General features: G+C 38.1%; 1 protein-coding gene across 4 annotated transcripts in view; it reads right to left on the reverse strand.

Annotated features, from left to right (window-relative positions):
- CHRM3 (cholinergic receptor muscarinic 3) overlaps positions 1-22,886 on the reverse strand; it is a 474,740-nt gene that overhangs the window by 330,362 nt on the left and 121,492 nt on the right. For all 4 annotated transcript variants that reach the window (XR_015724882.1, XR_006780532.2, XM_087863158.1 and 1 more), the window contains exon 2: positions 6,397-6,505. The gene's annotated coding sequence lies outside the window, so the exon portion shown is untranslated. The remainder of the gene's footprint in view (positions 1-6,396; positions 6,506-22,886) is intronic.

Genomic DNA, 22,886 nt, shown 5'->3' on the forward strand with positions numbered 1-22,886 from the left:
TTTATCCCCTTTTTTCCTTGTTCCTTTTGTTACAAGCTCGCAGTGCACATCTGACACTATATTTCTAATTAAGGAATGTATATGAACCAATGACTCTGGTTCTACAACCTACTTGCACATGATTACGTAACACAAGCACAACACACCCGGGCTACTCCATGCTTTAGCAGAGAGAGCACTTCAACGTCCTTTGAAGAATACAAAACTGGAATTGCTTCTCTTCTGTGTTATATTTCCCCTTTGGGTCTCATGGCGTGTGAGTTTTCTGTCCCCCTTAGCCCCTATAAACAAAGCCCCTCTCAGTGCAATCTGATGAGGCACAAAATAGTCTTGTTGAGGATTTCTCCTTTAAATTCTGGAACATCTACAAATAATCTTACAATGAATTAAGAAAAGATAGGAAACACACAAACCATTTTCAAACAAAGACTGTCATCATTTATCAAAATTTTCATTTCTGGAAGTGATCAAAATATGGAGTTTTGACGGGTAAGAATTTCCAACTTTGTAATCTAAAACTACGCTTTCGAGAAACCTCAGTAAAAGAATTCTTTTTGCTATAAAAAGCAACTGCTTTTATGTAAAGTTGAATTTATTACTATTTGCATATACATATATTTAATGATATATATTACTATAAGTAAATTATAATAAATAAGTTATATATATGTGTGTATATATATACATAAACACACACACATTGGACTCCCTCCCCCATACCTCCTGCTCCCCACTCCCCAGTGGTTACCTAGAAAATCTCCATGAGGACAGGGATTTGTTTCTTGTTCACAGGCTCAGGGCCTACTGCATAGAAGGAGGTCCAGAAATATCTTTTGAATGAATAAAGGGAATACCTGAGTTCTCAAGCTTCTAGTATTTAACTAATGTAATTTAAATCATGATTTTTCTTTCAGATTATTTAGTCCCCACAAGTTTTAAATGACTTCAACAGATTATAAATATCTTCCTTATTGAACAGCAAGTGTTAAAACCACTGCTTCTTCAAAACTATCTCTGCTTCCCAGGCTTATTTTTTATTACATTTATGTGTTCCTTGTTGGGATCCATCTAATGGATCCATTGAGGGCACATCTAAGGGACAGTAAAGCAGTGTTAGTATCTGTCTGTTGGAGAGAGAGGCAAAATATGAGACAAATCAACAAAATTCTTTTCAACTAATTGAGCTGAAAGGAGAGAATAATGTGAAAGCATTTGGTGATGTGTAGAGAAGACATCTGTTGGAGACCAAGAGTTTTAGGCTCAATTTTGTGGAAGCAATCAATTTCACTATGAAACCCATGCTGATTTCATGGCATTTATACTGACCAGTTATAAGAAAAAAATATAAGACCTAATAAAATATCTCGAATAAAATATTATTTAACTTTAAGGATAAACTGTCCAGTCTTAAAAGTGCATTTTTAATGCATTTTCCGGAAAGACACCTGCTAGTATCTGTCACTGAGGAGAGGTCTCAAATAAGTGCAGATTTTCATTTTTATTCCTAACAGTTATTGCAGAAGGATAAAAGGGGAAATCTTTAATTATAATTTTATAAGCTATTTATTCTCTAGAATATAAAATAAACGTGGCTGAAAACCTGAAGCATATTTTCAAAATTAATTTTATTTCAAAAATCAAATTAGTTTTCTACTTTTATAAAATATGATATGCTTCCATATGTATTCGCCCATTCTGTAGTGAAGAGGCTGTTACAAATTTAGGTTATGTAAGTATGCATGTGAATCAGTACTGTATAATGCACATTATACATGTCCTTTGTAAAAAGAAGGTGATGAGGCTGTCCCTACACGGCTGTTGTGAAGATGACATGATGACATGGCACATTTTGAGATGGAACCCGACTGTAAGTTACTAGCTCGGTAGATGGTAGTCACCATTATTATTACTATATTTCAACACACGACTGTAAATTCTTTAGCTAAAATGAATGTCAGAAAATAGTCACTGAGATATTCTAATCTTCAAATACATAAAATAAAGACTTAAAAAGTTATCTGGAAACAATCTGGAAATTTTTCAAGTGCTACCTTTGGGAATAACAAAAAAAAACCCCACTTCTTTCGATAATATATTATTCTTGCTGTATTGCGCCCTACTTTCTGAAGCCTATCAAAGCTTTAATATTGTGATTACATTAGTCCTATATTTCTACATTAGTCTTATATTTCTGCTTACACAACTGGATGAATATTCATTAGTCCTACATTAGTCCTATATTTCTGCTTACACAACTGGATGAATATTCTTGATATATGATTCATTCAAACATTATCCCTCTTTGCTAGAAGCATGTCAATCTAAAATAGCTCATGCATTGAAAACTGTCAGCCCATTTTCCTCTCTTAAATACATCTTTACTGGCTTAATGCTTTCCACTTACCTACCTACAGCCATCTGTGAAAGCTGAATGGCTTGAGATACGGTATGTTACTTAGAGTTCTCTGTAGTTAGCCTGCATTGACTCCTCTGTATATAACTGATGTACATTAAGTAACGAAGAGGAATGTTGAGGGCTAAAATACTGGTTTAGTGGACCCAAAGGTCTTTCCTGTTAAAATGGTACTATTCAAGAATAAACATTAAACAAAATGATTTGATGTCTGCTTCTGAGTTATATACAGCCACTAAAATAAGTTTCAGATAAAATTTCTTGTGGCTACATAATGAGGATTTTGCTTACTGACTTAGAGGGGATTTTTTGGTGTGGTTGTTTTTCCCTGTATTTCTTAAAAAAAAAAAAAGATTTATTTATTTTAGAGAGATAGCGAGCACACATGTGCATGGGGAGGAGCAGAGGGAGAGGGAGAGAATCTTCAGCAGACCCCACGCTGAGTGCAGAGCCCGATGCAGGGTTCGATCTCAGGACCTGAGATCATGACCTGAGCCGAAACCAAGACTTAGATGCTTAACCAACTGAGCCACCCAGGTGCCCTCATCTCTGCACTTCTTAAAACAAAACAAAACAAAACAAAACAAACCAGCTCAGACCTACAGGAATGTTGAATTACTCAATATACACATTCCACCTTCCCCTATTCAGATTAATAATATATATATTCCACGGATGTATATAAAATTCAACTCCTTTAAAGGACACTCCTAAAGTCACCAATAATTTTTGAGATAGACATCACAAATATATAATGGCCATGGAAATAAGTAGGGCCACATGAGAAACCATTTGTTTGGATGAGCACCATGACTCTGCTTTTTCTTTTCATTACACTCTAAATTTTAATACACGACTTCAAGATGTGAATGTGGACCCCGCAGAAGGACTGAAAGTATGGAACGATGCAGAGCCCTGTGGAAAGAGCTCAGAAGAAGCACCAAGGTCATCTCTCAGCAAGGTCCCCAAGTACACATCCATAGGACGTGGGCTGTTAGCTAGGAATGCACCTCCAAAACCTTTACATTCAAAACCCTCCTCCCCAACCATGACTGTCCTCATCCTGGGTAAACTTTTCAAGGCTAACGCTGCTGTAAAAATAAACAGGAAGAGTAAGAGGAGTGTACAAAGCAGCTACTGAGAATATGACAATCTGAATTGGAAATAAGTCAGGTTAAATTCACGTGGGAAAGACTCTCTGGGTGCTGATATGGATGGCCACAGAGCAGGACTGACCAAGCACTGACATGGTTCCAGATGGTTTTTAATCAACACGTGAGGCAAGGAGGCTTGGCTTTCTGTTCTGAGTGATACATGGCAGCCAGGCAATTGACTCTTGGCTCAGATCACTGGCCCAAATTATCAGGATTTCCCACCTTGGGAAAAAGTGATGACTCATTTAAAATATGCCACCCAGTACAACCACTGAATTTTGTCCAATATGAGCCCAAAGGACAATACCTTAATTTTATTTATAACAAGAATAAGCACACAATGTGGTTTAGACTACATGATCATGGAACTGAAGAAGCAAGCCCTTTCTCCCCATCGTTTTGTGACAGAGGTTCTGCATTTCCACCTCTTTTCTTCTTTTCCTATTTTTCTAGAAAAGAAAATCATTTTAAATGTGGTAACAGTCTAATCTTCATTACAAATTAAACACTGAGCTGATATGCCTGATAGACCTAAAAAGGCTAATGGATTTTTTTTTAAGTCAGGATGCCATATTTAAGTTATGTGTGCATTTTATGATTTGATTTAAATTATTCATTTATCTTTTTTGAAATTCTGGATCTAACAAAGCAAATCTTGTCATTGGGCACATTTCTAAAAGTCCCCTAAATATAACATATGGCAAGAAGGACATTTTCAGAATCAGAGGATCTCTGATATAAATTACTTCAAAACTGCATTATATAATAATTTGTGATGGTATCTTCACAGCTCTCGATGCAGGTATTGGCTACCATTCCTTGCCAGATGCTCTTGTAAACCATCCTAACCAAAGCAGTGTGAAGTATATTTTAATTATTTCCTACCTCCCCCACCAAGAAACTGAGACTTTATACGGTTCAGTGACCAGGTCCACCATAAATTTATGAATGGTTTTGAACCTAGGGCTTTCTGATTCCAAAGTCTGTGTTGGTCACCATAATCCCACACTTGTCCAGTGAATAATAACCATTAATGCTGCTGAGTTACTAAGCATCACACAGCACTCCTAAGCACTTGACTCTACTAACTCAAGTAATCCATACAACAACCCTATGAGATAAATAATTTTATTATTAGACCCATTTTACAGGTGAGCAAACAAAGGCACAAAGAGGTTAAGTGACTTGTCCAACATCGCAAAGCTGGAAAATGAAAGAATTAGGTTGCAACCCCCGTCTAACTCTAGACAGCCCCCATACTTCAGGACTATGCTACAATATTACCAAGTGAATATATGTTACCTGTTATTAAGGTTTTTGTGTCATCTAAATGCAAACACTTTATTCGTGTAATAAACCATTGCCCCTTCAATAATAATCATATCCAATTTCTGGAGAATAATTTGCAAATCAGTCTCATTGCACTGGCCTGGTTATATAACAACTTATTTAATTTTAGTGAAAAAGTCTTTCTCAATCTTACTAAATATATTTAAGATTTTTATTTTCAATCTTTTACTTTAAACTGAGTAGCTGTATTCTGTTAGCAAGAGAGTAGTCATACGAGGTACTAAAGAGATGGCAGGGAAAAGGAATTAAATATGTTAAACCAAATGAATAATATCTGATTGAATTTCTATATCATTTCCTTAGTATCCTGAAATTAAACTATACATAACAAATACCTAATGTATGTTTTCTCCTCCAAGTGTAAACACCCAAAATTAAGTCTAATAAAGTATCATGGAAATCAGGAGCAGAAACCCAATTCTTATGGTTAGTGGGGACTGGTGTGTGCAGTGTGCATGAGAAACGTGTTTCTCAAAATTTAAACATAATTTTCTCAGATACGAGAAATTCATTTGAGTCATGAATTAAAATTATGATTTTATCATTTATATTTTAGGGAAATAACACGCAAAATATCAAACTGTATTAACCAACTTAAAAAGCAAAGTAGATGGGATTAAGGAGCACACTTATTGTGATGAGCAGGGAGTGATGTATGCAAGTGCTGAATCACTAAATTGTACACCTGAAAGTAAGGTTACACTGTATGTCAACATGACTGGAATTTAAATTTAAAAAACTTAAAAAAAATAAAAAGCAAAATATGATCACAACTTTTGTCCAACTCCCTACTTGAAATATGAGTCAGCCACAGCCATACCATTTTTATGGGGTTTGCGGTTAAACAGTAATTTCATATTACTATCTCAGTGGACCTCTGAGGTAATCTTATGAATTAGGTAAAGCAGAAATTCTTCCTCTCATTTTGCAGACAGAGGGAACTGAGGCCTGGACTATACACGGATATACTGTATCTTCATGTTATAAGGAACTGGTCAGATGATAAGATTAAGGTTTTCTGACATAATATAATTCTCTTTCCATTAAACCATAAACCTCATGTATCAATTACCATATGACACTTGGGTAAGTGAAAGCATCATCAGATATCCTGTTGGTTAAAACTACAATAAAATCGAACCGTTTCAAATCATTACATTAGATAAAATTTTTATACTGCCAGATTATAAGATATTAAAGAACCAAAAGACATTGCAACTTTCCAGTGACATTTTTTACTCCAAGGAGAGGTAAAATTCTACACTTCTAAACTCTGCTCTGGACACGCACACACGTGACAGGTACATTTTAACCTGTTCTTTCATTTTGCAGTTGGTTGGCACAGAACCAGAATAAATCTAGCCATATTCACAGCATCAACACGAACACATGTATCTTGCACATTTTTCACTGTAAATGTATATTCTGTTGAAGATCTCAATATAACCACGTAAATGGTACTGAATAGAAAATACCTACTAGTGAAGGGACTTCGAGGCATGCATCACGGCAGGAATGCTGATAGTTCTGTCGACCCACAGCTCACTGAACAACTTGTAACCGAAATGTGTGCCATCACCGTTCAGATCTAAAAAGAAACACAAAGAGATAGCAAAGTCAACAAATGTTATTTTATATCATTCATACAAGAGCATCTTTCCAACCTACAGCATTAAAAAAATGTTTGACAATCCAGCAGAGAGGCCTTAATTCACACCTCTCTGTTTTCCCCACAAAGCATAGTATAGCAGTCAATAAATAAGTCTGATTAGGAAGTAGTAGATAGTAGTGAATTGCTATAACATTACTGGAAGGCTATACATTTGTCAATAAAGAACAAAACAGGGACACCGGGGTGGCTCAGTCGGTTAAGTGTCTGACTCTAGGTTTCAGCTCAGGTCATGATCTCTGGGTTGTGAGATCAAGCCTTGCATAGGGCTTTGCACTGGGCGTGGAGTCTGCTTAAGATTCTCTCTCACTCTCGCTTTGCCCCTCCCCCCCAACTCTCATTCTCTCTCCGTCTCTTAAAAAAAAAAAAGAAACTAAACAAAAGGCATATTTAACATCCTTGGATGCAGAATTTTATTTAGGGCCTATGTATTTAACACTCTATCATGCTCGTGTATGACATTTTTTTAAGCCTTCACAGCAAAGCTGCAACATAGTCTCCTCATTTATAATGTTCAAGGTTCAGCAGAGCAACTGGCCACAGACTCTGACCTCCAGAGCCAAGCTCTTTCACCCTCTTACGTGGAGCATGTAGGCACATGCGTTGTCCCACACCTACTTGTACCCCTTAGTCACAGAAAGATGAATCTCCTTGGTCTCCTTGGTCTCTGCCTCCCCTGTAGCTCTCTGGATGACAAGCACGGTACTCTGCTCATCACTGTACGGAGAGCTATAAAGTGAGATTTCATTTTGGGATTTAGTGCCTGGCACATGTAAATATTTGCTGAATGAATGAACAAATAAATGGCAACACCCAGCATAGGAATTGGCATATCTTTTTTGTCTAAATTCACACTCTTGTTTGATCAATCCTTTCATTTACTTGCCAAAGTTATCTTCCTGTTTGCAACACAATCTCAAGAGAAAAAAAAAGTAGAATAAGTAATCTGAAAAATCGTGTGAATTAAGGTCAAATATGTTCACTTAAAGAATTACAAAGTGATCAGTAGTCAGTTTAATTTACTTCAGTTGGAGAGGTTTCCTGATGAACAGCAGAAGGTTAAAGACAAAGAAATTTTCCAGAGAAAAAGAGTTCTCCTTTCACTCCCAGATCAGGTATCAGCCTGCTAGCAGAACCTAACCACCTTCACCTATGACCAGATCCTTGAGTGCAGTCCTCCCCTTGCACAAAGACAGGAGCAAATGGAAATGACTAACGGCTCTAGGAAGGAACTAGGAAAAGCTGCTCTGGATTGGAGATGCTGTCGTGAAAGAGCTACATCAGACACCCCAGTGGTCAGACCCCAGTTGACCCCACCAAAGAAGGAGTGAGCACCGTGGTGCACTGTCTAGAGCAGGGGCTGGCAAACTGCAGCCTGCTGCCTGTTTTTGAGCTAAGAATGGGTCCTACATTTTTAAATCGTTGAAAGAAATCAAAAGAAGCCTGCAAATTATTTGAAATTCAAATTTCAGAGTCTATAAATAAAGTTTTATTGGAACACAGCCACAGCCATTCATTTACATCTCCTCTCTGGCTGCTTTTGTGCTCCAATGGCAGAGTGGAGGGGTGGTGACAAATAGCACGACTCGCCAAGTCTAAAATACCAACTATCTGACCTTTTCTTGAAATGGTTGGCTGGTTTCTGGTCTAGAGAATTGTTAGTTCTCCTTTTGGAGGGGACGATATTAGGGAAAGAGGGTGCTTTCGGGCAGACTGCATGCAGGGGGTGGGAATCCAATCCTTCCAGAAGATGGGAGGGGTCCCAGGGGCAATGAAACAGCTGCACTGAGTATGGCCAGCCTTGTTTGGGGGCAGTGGGGCTTTTCCCTGGAGGAGGCACCAGAAAGGAGGTGAGATTCAGTCACACTCAATCTGGCACACAGGCTAGGCCAATGAGGATGGATGGAGAAAGCTGGCCACCAGGGTAAGTGTCATCCTCCAACAGGCCAAGATGTTCTCACTGGCCATATCTAAGGATGGATAAAGGGGGTGATGAAGGTAAGCAAAGCAAAGCCTAACGCCTATAAAAAAAAATCTGTTGTGATGAGCACTGGGTATTTTACATAAGTGTTGAATCACTAAATTGTGCACCAGAAACTAATATTACACTGTATGTTAACTAGCAGGCATTTAAATAAAAACTTAAAAAAATAATTTAAAAATCCTATTTAAAAAAAAAAGGACCTGCTACATAGCACAAGGAAAACCATGCTGTCTTTATGAAGAGGAAACATTTACGTTTGAAAGACACCAAAGAAAGTGAAAATAAGTTTTCTAGAACATTTATTTCGTACTCTCAACGAAGTTTGAGACATCACAGAACAAAATCCCAAAGATTTATCTTCATAGAAGTTAATTAAACCCACATAAATGAGAAGCCATTTAAGTGGTTTCCCATTTAACTATTAATTGCATCTTGGTGAAGAGAAGAGGGGTTCTGATCTCAAAGGGGTTCTGATCTTGGCTCTAAACAGCAGATCCACCATATTCCTGCTGTACAAAGTTGAACAAGTTCATATTCAAAGTCTCATTCCATCACCTCTAAAACAGGATTATTCTAAAACTTAGAAGAAAAAATACACTTAAAATGTCCAGCGTGTCACCTGTCACATAGGAGGTATGTGATATTTACCAGCTTCCTATCTTCTTCCGGGTCTAGCCCTGTTTACCTTCCCACCCTCCTGGACTAATACTCATCCATCCACCGTGACCGTTACAGCTATAGGAAAATGGTTGCCGGATAGGTAGGTCTCTCCTGACTTTGCATTTTCTGCTTCCTTTGGGGAGATTACACTTTCGAACATTGAGCCTTTTTCTAATCACACTGATAAACTAGTATTCACTTGAGAAAGTGTTTAAGTAGGTAGTGCATTTTGTAGCCATCCTTAATCCCTGGGGCAAAATTATACAGGCACGACCTTCGGTGCATAATCTATTATATAGTGTATTTTCTGTTAACACGTGTCTTTCCCAGGAGGCTGTATCTTGATCATCTTCATTGATACGGTATGATGTGATATCAAAATGACCAACTATAGCCTCATGGAGAAGACAAACATGTAACACACACACACACACACACACACACACACACACACACCCCACATACATTTCTGGCTGCCTGTTACTGGCCTAGCAGTGCAGACCACACCTGAGTCTTCCAACTCTTGTTGAACAGACCACACCTCCTTCATGCTGGCTGCAACCTGAGTGTAACAGCGACCTCAGAACTGCTTGGTACACAACGCACCTGTTATTTGTTGAAAGAATAAATGAAGAATGAACACATGAAGAATGCAAAAGCAAACCAGGTAAGGCTCTGGTGTATAAAAAATGAACACTTCGCACATTCTCGGGGGCACCGACTGCTTAATTATCCTGGAAATCCATCAGGAAATATGCACAAAATAGTATACATCTCTCCATCTTACCGATTTGGGCAAATCAACTTCGGGAGTAGTTCTCAATGATGATCCTCCCCACTTCTCGAACATCTACTATGTGCCAGACTCTGCTGGGTACAGCCTTGAGCTCAGCTATTTCCAGCCTTATTTTTTCTCAGAGAAGGAAGTTAAAGGTGCGCAAAGACTAGCAAGTTTTTTCCTTACAAATGTCACACAGAGAGTAGACATAAGTACATCAAATTGTAGGCATTTCCATATAACAAACTAAGCCTTGGTGTCTACTTTGTTAAAAGAGGCTCTTAACAGAATACTTGCTGTAGAAATAGTCAATGAGTAGTGGTTATTGTGACTACTGTTATTATAACCGAGCAAAAGGGAAACAGTTGGTCGCTATGGAATGTTATATTGTAAAACTTATATTATGCTTTGTTTGCTATAAGTAGTATGGGAGTTATGCTAACATAAGGATATGTGTCTATAAACGCCGAATATAAAAAGCTATGATAGGCTCATTAAAATTACAGGCAATTTCATGTAGAGTAAATAATAAATATTGGAAGACACTACAGTGAAAATAAGACTATGTGATTATAGCTTGCTTATTTGAAACTCATCAATTTATTTGAGAAAAGTGTGAACTTGCTTGAGTTCAATTTTATTTTTTTAAAGAAAGCAGACATGTCTGCATTTTTAAGAGTGGTGGTAACATCCCAGACTTCTCCACATTGGAAATCTCGCTTTTTCTCTCAGCAAGCGAATACTTACTGTTGTTTTACTAAGAGCTATTTGTCTATTTATTTATTTTGCTCTTGGAAATGGAATTATTTAGAGGCAGATTTTTAAAAAAACACACACAAATTACTGAAGCTAAGTTCTCTGTGAAATGGAGTCACTTAAACCATCTACTTAAAATAGACAAGTTTACCTTAATATTTGCCAGTTAGCATAAGCAATCAGCGCAGGCCGACGCTCACTCCTCCACTCAGGATTTATATATATCTCACACAGAGAGCATGCTGTCTTAGCAGAACCACATCAAAGATAATGACAAAAGTCATTACCCAAAAAGGGAGACAATATTTGACAAGAGCAACAGTTGAGGCTCAGAAACATGTTGATTTGTGCTCAGACAGGACCCAAAAGCTAACTCTGCCAGAGGATACCCAGCTCACAGCTCGTGTGCATCCCTGACTTTACTCTGAAGGCAGTTTTAACCTGTGTCCCTCACTCAGGAGGCAACTGATGTCCTCTTAATCCCTTTGCATTATAACATAACAAAGCCACAAAAATGTAAAGACATCTGTTTAAGCGAAAGCATCTTCTATGAAAGAAAGTACAAAAAAAGTGACCTTGATTGTATAACAATGAAATCTGGTCATCCAGGAATCAGAAGCAGGTCCTGTGTGAGGGGGTGGTTTTTCTCCCACACACTGATTACGCCCAGAGATCCACAGCTGATACGTACACGGTTTGAGCACACTAACGGTTACGCCCAGGGCACACGGTGATATTCCGGGTGAAAATACACATTGTAGCTAGGTTTCCCACTATCTAGAGGATAATCTGGTGGGTATTTCTCTTTCTCCCTTTAAGAATCTAAAGTTAATTTTTGCAAGAATTAACTATTTTAGTAACTGCATTGGGCAGCTACAGTGTTAAGGTGGGAAATAATAAATCAAAAAGAATGATAGCCTTGGTGAAAAAGGCTCAAGCATAACCAAAGTAGGAGGTATATTTCTAAGTTTGTTTTAAATTGCTACTGGGTAGGTTTATATGTGTTTACATCTGTAATGAGGCAACTGTCACTTCATGTTTATATTTATTAGCTATTAAACTTCAAAGACTAGTGGTACTGAAAATTAACTTCCATGCTTATTCTCCATTTGCTTTCCTGATGTTCCAAATAATCTCTATTAATTTTAAGTAAGGACTGTTAAATTAACTGGATAAAAATCAGGAGACTTTTTTCATATATAATTTACAAAACAGAGACAGCAGCTTCAAACTCTACTTTAAATTTTAAATCTAACTCCTATATTATCTGATTGGGTTGAGACAGGCTGTGGATAAAGAGCTCTCTTATGATTCAAGAATGTTATGATGGTAGACAAGTGGCCGAGCCTTTTGCTGGTGGGGCACTGTGGAGGTTAGCTAATGCAGAGAGGCGGTCAAAAGTTAGGGCAAAGGGCCAACAGAGAGAAGGTGAGAAGCACTTTCTATTGGCATCTTCCTGAAAGAGAAAAAAAAAAAAAAGAAAACCTTTCAGAGACTCTCATCACCTGATGTGATCACATTGAAGATGAGAGCTATTAAATTAAAGGAAGAGATACTTGGGAAAACCCTCCCCAAAGGCTATGGTACAATCTAGACTCTCATTACTTGCACCATCCCATAGTCCTCCTCTTCTCTTCTTGTCTCCCTCTGCTTCTCCTCCTCCTCCTCTTCTTCCCCTTCTTTCCCCCTGTCCTTTTCAGCAGGAGCGTTATCACAGTCAGCATTACTCACGTGCCTACTTCATGCCAAGCATTGGATGGGTACTTTACACGTGGATTTGTTTTCTTTCCACAATCTTCCCAAACTGTTGCTATTGGTATTTCAAAGAAGCTGAGGTTCCTACAGACTGAATTTCACAGCCAAACAGCCATGAGTGGGCAAAGGCAGAAACCAAGCCCAATCTGATTCTTTTAGGAAGAAAAGTAAGATTCCTATGAGTACAGCTCTGCATAAATGAAGAACTCACTGCAACATCGCAGACCCTGAGCATACAAGGAATTACGATGCGGGTTTGGGGTGGGAGAGGAAACTGGGGGCTGAATTAAGTTATCCTTCAGAACCTAATTCCGTATCAGAGAGCTTCCTGATTACACATTCTTAAATCACAGCAATAGAACAAGTTCTTAAGGAACACATGGAATCAAAGTCTGAAACTTCATGTTAAAAAGGACCATGATCCGTGCCAATGTACCAGTTAATTTGTGGATGATAAAAGGGAAGAAAAATAATTGTGATTAGACAAAGAGGTGTCTAGACTGGAGGAGGGGCTAAAGGGGTGTTCCTTTACCGAACTGCAACAAAACTACTAATCCATGAATTCAGTCATCTGATTGCTATCTGCCAGGGATTCCAAAGATAAAGCCCAAGGAAAGCAAACTTAAATGTCATCTTTGAAGCTTAAGAAACAAAAGGAAAAGGGAAAAAAACCACTTAATTATGATCTTAAAACCTAAAGGAACCCACTACTGGAATGCGGAAGTTTTCTACCAGAATAGATCGACAGAGGCAACACATGCATTTATCTCTAAATGGGAATGGCTTCCCTACAAATTCTTACATGCTGTCTGCTAGAGGGAAGGCTCACATTCCAGTACTGAGAAGCCAGTGCCCCAGTGATTCTGACACCTGGAAAGGACTTGGTTTCCTGGAAGCACACGCAAGAAGAAAGGCAGCCAAGAGAACACAGAAATTAACGTTGGGGTTTTCTCTTTTCCCCTTACCAGCCTGGATATTTAGATGGCTATCATTGTGAATGCCTTTGGACATTTTCCTACTTTTGTCTTGAAAGGAAGTGATTTATGACTCAGAAATCACACAGCTACCTCCCATGAATATTACAGTTTTCAAAAAAGATGATGGTTTACTAGTATTTTGGGTAGAGATGTGTCAGGTATATTTTGGAGTCAGAATATTTACAAATCCAGCAAATGCTCCTTAGTCTTTGGAAGTGATAATGCTTCCTAATGTCAGGGCCCAGGGAAAGACGAATGGGTAAGCATTCCTTAGTGCTGATATCCCGCACTCTCTTGACTAAGTAAGGAAGACTAGAGCAAACGTTTAGGGCAATAGGATGCTGTGCTCTTAGGGCAGAAGGAGGATGCCCTCATGGCTTAAAGTGGCAGCAAGGTTTGCTTATGACAATGCATTCAGGATTTCAGGGTGTGGCTTCACGCAGCTGTCTCTCAGCGCAAGGCCCCTCTCTATCAGACACATTTAAGCAAAGAAAATATCAGTCTAAATGTGGATAAAGGGAGGGACTTCCACTACATTAGGGAAAGTAGGTTTCCAGGCCACGTACAAAGGGATGTTGAGGACAGGATTAAGATACAAGGGACAAGCAACAGTCTTACGGTAGACAGGTCTACGGTACATATGATTAAGCTGCTCTCAAGCTACGCATTTATACAATGAGCACACTCATTCAGGTTATTAACTTCCGGGCAGGGGTCTACTGGATTCCATAAGCATACAGCTTCCTGATGGACGCAGGAACTCACTGGTTGGCAGCCTCACCACCAACCACCAGGGCCAGTCGGTGGAATGCACCCTTCACACATTGCCCTCTTCCCCAGTCATTGCTCCCGAGTAGTAATCCTAAAGCTGTGCTCTCCATCTCAGTAGAGACTGTTTTGGCTTCAGCCAAAAATGACATGTAACCATGTCCTCCAGCTGGAACATCTAAATAAATGGTTGAGACTGAATGGAGAGCACTCAAGCCACAGGGGTTTTTTTTGTTTGTTTGTTTGTTTTTTGTTTTTGGAAAACCAAAGCCAAAGTGAGAATAATGGTACTTAAACTTGAAACCATGAGGATAAGCTATGTAAGTCCAGTGTTAGTTCTGCCTCTTGGACTCCTAGTGTAGAGTGGAGTCAGGAGCAACAGACGTAAGACGGCCAGGCAAAGACTCAGACCTAGTAAAGTAATGATGAATCTCAGGGGTCCTTCACATGTGCAGCAGGCTTGCAGCTTGAAAACAATGCACATTGTTCACCCAGCATGCTTCAAATAGTCAATCTGCTCCATCAACAATTCTAGGCTAGGTGGCACATCTTTGGGTCAACGTCAAGCTGCAGCAGCCTGTACCCCAAAGGCCCAGGTGACAGCCAGCTTCACAGTCCTCACCTCTACCCAGGCCTACCCTATGACTTTGCTCTCAATAGTCACAGAATTCCATGAGGCTGACTCCTTGATGCTAGGGAACACGCTTCAGAAGTATCGACAGCAGCCCCAGGCCAGGAAACGGCTGGGAGAGATCCCTAAGCAGAAAAACAAATGTAGGGATGGGCAGGAGAAATAATCTTCCCAATAAGAAAGGTTACTTAAGCCTAAGCCAAAGCCAAGGACAACATAGGAGCCTGAAGATTTGCCTGACAAGAACGTGGAAGTGTTTCCACAAAGCAGATCCCACACTCAATGTGGGTCTGGGATACAAGAAACACAGGGCCCCAAGAAGGAAGAAGAAATGTAAAGGCCTTCAAATATATACTAGATGGAAAATAAAGGTCTCTTAAGTAAGACCTGGTGATGGGCTCCACTCAAAGTCCTCAACTTGGTATCATGGCAACAATATGACGAACTCTCCCTTTTGGAGACAAGACACAAGATGCATTAAGAGCTTTTTGCCCCAGATATGCTGAGTGCATAATGCCAATACTAACCATTAGAAGACTGCTTCCACTTGAGTTTAAGCCCACAGCATGCAGACTCTGGCCACTGGCATGCATGGACATGCATCCTCGTCAATGCCAAGTTTTGTTCTGTCCATCCTCCTCCCCTCAACCATTACTTGGTGCTGAATGAATTCCATCACTGAGGTTCTCATAAGGGTAGAATCATTTGGTGGAAGAAAGTGGTAGAAGCAGTCCAGGCTGCACATGCGAGGAGCTGCATGAGAGCAGAGGCTCACGCCTGCGAATCTAGCGCCTAGCACAGCTCCTGATGCTTACTGGAGTAGTTTCCAAAGGATGCGCGTCCTTACACAAAGACAGGATCTTCAACATAGCCGGTACCCAAGCTCAGCAGCCACCAGCAGTGGTACCAGACCCTTGGATTAATGAGAGCCTCACTACAACCACAGATTATTATTTTTATTATACACTGCTATTTACTGAGGTTCTCCCACGGATTAGGTCAAAAGCTAATTGTTCCAAATATGGATTGTGTCATTTAATCCTTTTTCCTACCTTGAAAAGTATATTAGCCCCATTTTAGAGATGAGGAAACTGGTGATTCATACTTAGGTTGGATTATGCCAAATTTCATTTACCTTCCACCATACAATAATGTAAATTTTTGTTTAATATTCTGTTTCAGGGACTGTCCCTGAAACCAAAAATGATAAGGTAGACTTCTACAGGTGAGAGGTGCTTGCTAATTCTGGCATCAGCATGTAGTCACATGACAGCACTTTAGTCTGGGATCCATTTCCCAATCTATTACATGGGATAAAATAGAGTAACATTCATGTGAAAATGCTTCGAAAGTTAAAGACCTATCATTGCAAACCAGTGTGTGTATTTGCCTAAAATGAACACCACCATTCTGACATGCATGTAATGGCGAGGAAAGGAAGCAGGGGACCTCCGACTACCTAGCGAGGACTGTTGGGTCAGCTCACCCTCAATGGGGCATGCAGAGATGGTAGCCAGATTAGCCTCATCACTGATGTCCCCATTTCCCATCATGGAAAGTTTGGCTTTATTATGGAAGCCTTAGTATGTTTTATTACCATGTTCACATGAAAATTGAGGAATAAAAGGAATACAATGCTTTTCTTCTCTAAAAAATTGGAAAAATGTTACCTTTGGTTTCCTCCCCTAATGGAGAATGAGAATGAAAATAGTTCAAAATATGTTATTTCTATCAGAGTTCTCAGAATAATTAAAGGATGCTCCAGAATTATTTAAGGTTTTAATTAGGGTATTTTGCAAAAATAAAAAAAAATATCCATGAAACTAATGAATTAGAGAGAAAATCAACTTAAAATCATAAATAATACTTGGGGCACCTGGGTGGCTCAATTGGTTAAGCATCTACCTTGGGCTTAGGTCATGATCCCAGGGTCCTGGGATCAAGCCCATGTCGGGCTCCCTGCTCAATTGGGAGCCTGCTTCTTCCTTTCCCTCTGCTCCTCTCCCCTTCTTGTGCTCTCTATCTCTCTCTGCCTCTCTCTCAAATAAGTAAATAAATAAAATCTTAAAAAAAAAAAACCACACACATAAGTAACATTTTAGCAGAATCTGCTTTAGTCATTTTTGTTCTCATTTTCTTAAGAGGTGATTATGCCTAAGTTTGTAGCAAGGATTATATTAAACTTCACCAGACACTCTTCTCTCTTAATTACCTTCTTTTAGCATATTCTTTTTTCTAGGTTTTTATTTTAGTTCCAATTAGTTAATGTACCGTGTTATGCTAGTTTCAGGTATATGATATAGTGATTCAACAATTTCATACATCACCTGGTCCTCGTCACAACAAGTGCACTCCTCAATTCCCATCATGCATTTCACCCGTCCTCCCACCCAACCCTGCTTTGGTAACCATCAGTTTGTTGGCCACAATTAAGAGTCTATTTCTTAATCTGTCTTTCTCTCCCTCTCCCTCTTTTCCCTTTGCTTGTTTGTTTTCCTTCTTAAATTCCACATGTGAGTGAAATCATATGGTATTTGTCTTTCTCTGACAGACTTATTTTCCTTAGCATAATACACGCTAGCTCCATCTATGTCATTGCAAATGGCAATATTTCATTATTTTTCATGGCTGAGTAATATTCCACTGTATACATATGCCACATCCTCTTTATTGCTGCATTAACTGATAAATATTTGGGCTGCTTTCATAGCTTGGCTATTGTAAATAATGGTGCTATAAACATAGGGGTGCATGTAACATTTTGAATTAGTGTTTTTGTATTCTTTGGGTAAATAGTAGTGCACCTGCTAGATTGGAGGGTAGCTCTATTTTCAACTTGTTGAGGAACCTCCATACTGTCTTCCACAGTGGCTGCACCAGTTTGCATTACCACCAACAGCGCACAAGGGTACCTTTTTCTCCTCAGCCTCACCACTATTTGTTATTTCTTGTCTTTTTGATTCTAGCTATTCTGACAGGTGTGAGGTGATATCTCATTGAGGTTTTAATTCCATTTCCCTGATGGACGAGTGATGTTGAGCATCTCTTTATGTGTCTGTTGGCCATCTGTATGTCTTCTTTGGAGAAATGTCTATTCATGTCTTCTGTCCATTTTTTAATTGGATTTTTTTTGAGTGTTGAGTTTTGCCAAGTTCCTTATGCATGTTGGATACTAACCTTTTATTGTATATGTCATTTACAAATATCTTCTCCCATCCCATAGGTAGCTTTTTAGTTTTGTTGATTGTTTCCTTCGCTGTAGAGAAGCTTTTTATTTTGATGAAGTCCCAAAAGTTTATTTTTGCTTTTGTTTCCTTTACCTCAGGGGGCATATCTAGAAAGAAGTTGCTATGGTCAATGTCAAAGAGGTTACTGCCAATGCTAGAGAATTTTTATGGTTTTAGGTCTTATGTTTAGCTCTGTAGTCCATTTTGAATTTATTTTTGTGTATGGTATAAGAAAGTGGTCCACTTTATTTCTTTTGCAATGTTGCTGTCCAGTTTTTCCAACACCATTTGTTGACGAGACTGTCCTTTTCCCATTGGATATTCTTTTTTGCTTTGTCGAAGACTGACCATATCATTGTGGGTTTATTTCTGGGTTTTCTCCTCTGTTCTATTGACCTATGTGCCTATTTTTGTGCCATATGATATTGTTTTGATTACTACAGCTTTGTAATATAACTTGAAGTCTGGAATTGTAAAGCCTCCAGTTTTGCATTTCTTTTTCAAAATTGCTTTGGCTATTTGGGGTCTTTTGTGGTTCCAATTTTAGAATTGTTTGTTCCAGTTCTGTGACAAATGGTGTTGGCATTTGATAGGGATTGCATTAAATGTGTAGACTACTTTGGGTAGTATAGACATGTAAACAATATTTGCCCTTCCAATCCATAAGCATGGAATGTTTTTCCATTTCTTTGAGTTGTCGTCAGTTTCTTCCATCAGCGTTTCATAGTTTTCAGAGTTCAGATCTTTCATCTCTTTAGTTAGGTTTGTTCCTAGACATCTTATTGTTTTTGGTGCAACTGTAAATGGGACTGATTCCTTAATTTCTCTTTCTGCAGTTTCGTTATTGGTGTATAGAAATGCAACAGATTTCCATAAGTTGATTTTGTGTCCTGCGACTTCACTGAATTTGTGCATCAGTTCTAGCAGTTTTTGGTGGAGTCTTTCAAGGTTTCTATATAGAGTATCATGTCAACTGTAAATAGTGAAAACTTGACTCCTTCCTTTCCGATCTAGATTGTCTTTTATTTCTTTTTGTTGTCTGATTGCTGTGATTAGGACTTCCAGGACTATATTGAAGAGAAGTGATGAGAGTGGACATCCCTGTTTTGTTACTGAACTTAGGGGAAAAGCTCTCAGGGATGATGTTAGCTGTGGATTTTTCTTATATGGCCTTTATCATGTTGAGGTATGTTCCCTCTAAACCTACTCTGTTGAGGGCTTTTATCATGAATGGATGTTGTACTTTGTCAAATGTTTTGTCTGTGTCTATTGAAATGATCATATGGTTCATTTCTGTTATTAAAGTGGTGTATCATATTGATTGATTTGTGAATATTGAAGCACCCTGTACCCTAGGAATAAATCCCACTTGATCATGGTGATGATTTTTAAAATTATTCTTGAATTTGGTTTGCTAGTATTTTGTTGAGGGTTTTTGCATCTATTTTCATTAGGGATATTGACCTGCAGTTCTCTTTCTTAGTGGTGTCTATTTCTGGTTTTAGTATCAGGATAATGCTGGCCTCGTATAATGAATTTGGGAGTTTTCCTTCCTTTTCTATATTTTGGAATAGTTTGAGAAAAATAAACATTAACTCTTCTTTAAAAGTTTGGTAGAATTTGCATGTGAAGCCATCTGGTCCTAGACTTTTGTTTGTTGGGAGTTTTTGATTACTGATTCAATTTCTTTGTTGATCAGTCTATTCAAATTTTCTATTTCTTCCTGATTAAGTTTTGGTGGGTTATATGTTTCTAGGAATTTATCCATTTCTTCTAGGTTGTTGATTTGTTGGCATAGAGTTTTTACTAATATTTTCTTATAGTTGTTTGTACTTCTGTTATATTGGTTGTTATTCCTCCTCTCCCATTTGTGGTTTTATTTGAGTCCTTTCTCTTTTTTTCATTAGTTTGGCTAGAGTTTTATCAATTTTATTGATTTTTTTCAAAGAATCAGCTCCTGCTTTCATTGATCTGCTCTATTGGTTTTTTAGTTTCTATATCATTTATTTCTACTCTAATCTTTATTATTTCCTTCCTTCCGCTAGTTTTAGGATTTGTTTGTTGTTCTCTTTTCTAGCTCCTTTAGGTGTAATGTTAGGTTGTGTATTTGAGATTTTTCTTTCTTCTCGATGTAGGCCTGTATTGCTATATACTTTCCTCTTGTGACTGCTTTTGCTGCATCCCAGAGGTTTTGGACAATTGTGTTTTCATTTTCATTTGTTCCCATGTAATTTTTTTATTTCTTCTTTGATTTCCTGGTTGACCCATTTATTGCTTAGTAGCATATTATTTAACCTCCACGTAACTGTGATCTTTCCAGATTTTTTCTTATAGTTTATTTCGAGTGTCAAACCATTGTGGTTAGAAAAGATGCATGATATGACTTCAATCTTCTTGAATTTGCAGAGGCTTGTCTTATGGGCTAATGTGTGATCTATTTTGGAGGATGTTCCATGTGCACTTGAAAAGAACGTGTATTCTGCTGTTTAAGATGGAAAGTTTTAAATGTGTCTCTTAAATCCATCTGTTCCAGTGTGTCATTCAAAGCCACTGTTTCCTTGTTGATTTTCTGTTTAGATGACCTTTCCATTGATGCTAGTGGTCCCCTACTATTATTGTATCATTACCAGAGTTCCTTTATGTTTGTTATTAATTGTTTTATGTATTTGGGTGCTCCTATGTTGGGTGCATATTTACCTTTATTATATCTTCTTGTTTGAATTGTCCCCTTTGTGATTATATAGTGTCCTTCTTTGTCTCTTGTTATACTCTTTGTCTTAAAGTCTGTTTTGTCTGATATAAGTATTGCCATTCTGACTTTCTTTTGACATACATTTGCATAATAGATATTTTTCCATCCCCTCACTTTCAATCTGCAGGTGTCTTTAGGTCTGAATGCATCTCTTATAGGCAGCATACACCTGGGTCTTTTTTTTTTCATGCATTCTGTCACCCTATACCTTTTATTGGAGCATTTAGTCCGTTTACATTTAAAGTAATTACTGATGGGGCACCTTAGTGGCTCAGTCTGTTGGTTGAGTGTCAGGCGCTTTTTTTTTTAAATTTAATTTGACACAGAGAGAGACGGCGAGAGAGGGAACACAAGGATGGGGAGTGGGAGAGGGAGAGTCAGGCTTCCCACTGAGTAGGGAGCCCGATGCGGGGCTTGATCCCAGGACCATGGGATCATGACCTGAGCTGAAGGCAGACACTTAACAACTGAGCCACTCAGGTGCCCCAAGTGTCAAACTCTTATCAACTGGGGTCATGATCTCAGGGTTGTGGGATTGAACTCCAATTTTGTCTCTGTGTTCAGCAGGGAGTCTGCTTCTCTCCCTCTCCCTTTGCCCTTCCCCCAGCTTTCCCTCTGTCTCAAATACAAATCCCTCTCTCTCTCTTTGAAAAGAAATAAAATAATTATTGATAGATATGCATTTATTGTCATTTTATTACTTGTTTTATGATTGTTTCTAAAGATTGTCTCTCATCCTTTCTTGTCTTTCTCTCTTTCATGGTTTTCTTTATTTGCTATTTCTTTCTCTTTATTCTTTGCATATTTATTAGTGGTTTTTGATATATGGTTACCAGAGGTTTGTACATAACCTCTTCTGCAAATAGCAGTCTACATTAAACTGATGGTTGTTTAAATTTGACCCCATTCTTTACTCCTCTTCTCCATGTTTTAGGTATATGTTGTTATATTTTATACCCTTTTATTTCGTGAGTTCCTTCACTGATTTTTTACAGAAATATTCATTTTTATTGCTTTTGTGTTTCCTACCTCTATACTGTCTCTTTTGGTCTCTTCTTTCCACTCAAAAAGTCCCCTTTAATATCTCTTGCAGGGCTGGTTTAGTGGGCATGAACTCCTTTAGTTTTTGTTTGTTTGGGAAACTTAATCTCTCCTATTCTGAATGATAGCCTTGTTGGATAGAATATTCTTACCTGCAAATATTTCACAATCAGCACTTTGAATATATCATGCCACTCCTTTCTGACTTAGCATATTCTCAATTACTTTGATACTTAACCTCTCAGTTTTCATTACACTGCTTTTCTTTCAGGGTCTATTTTATCAAATGGAGTGGGACTCCTACATATCTTGTAAGAAAAGTTCTTCATCTTAGAAACCAATTCTGGAGACTTTCTTTTCTACAAGACAAAGTGAATAATAGACATGGTTTTCCTTAGAATTAAGCAAGTTCATGATACCTTGAAATACTTAATTCAGAAAAATTCCATTTTAACTAGAATTACACAGTGTTACTCTCTAACATTTTAGGAGTACTGCCATGATCTAACTACATGATTTAAGCTTAATCCCTAAATACAATTATTGGCTGCCATTAATCTATTTTTTAAAAGTTTCTGTTCAGATGTTCTCATGATCCTCTATCACTTTTAAATGTAATTTTCCTCATCTTAATTCATCATCTCTATCACATATGTAGTTTTTTTCCTTGTTTTTGTCCTGAAAACTTTAACAAATAGTGGTCTAATGAATAACATGAAACATGTTCTGAAGTAAGTCCTATTCTTTTATTATCACTATCAAACCACTAACATAGTGAGCTTGGTACAAAACGTGATTCTAGGAGCCATGAAGCTCACATGCTTTGGTTGCAGAAAATCTTATTTCTTCAAAAGTATATTTAGCAATGCAATGAGATAAATCTTGATTTAACTTTATGACATGAATAAGATAAATTATTCAATTTTTCAAAAGAAATCACATGTGTATAAATTTATGTACAAGAAGGGTTA

The sequence above is a fragment of the Ursus americanus genome, chromosome 6, assembly GCF_024610735.1.
Source record: "Ursus americanus isolate L20-20 chromosome 6, mUrsAme1.1.p, whole genome shotgun sequence".
NCBI classification, from domain to species: domain Eukaryota; kingdom Metazoa; phylum Chordata; class Mammalia; order Carnivora; family Ursidae; genus Ursus; species Ursus americanus.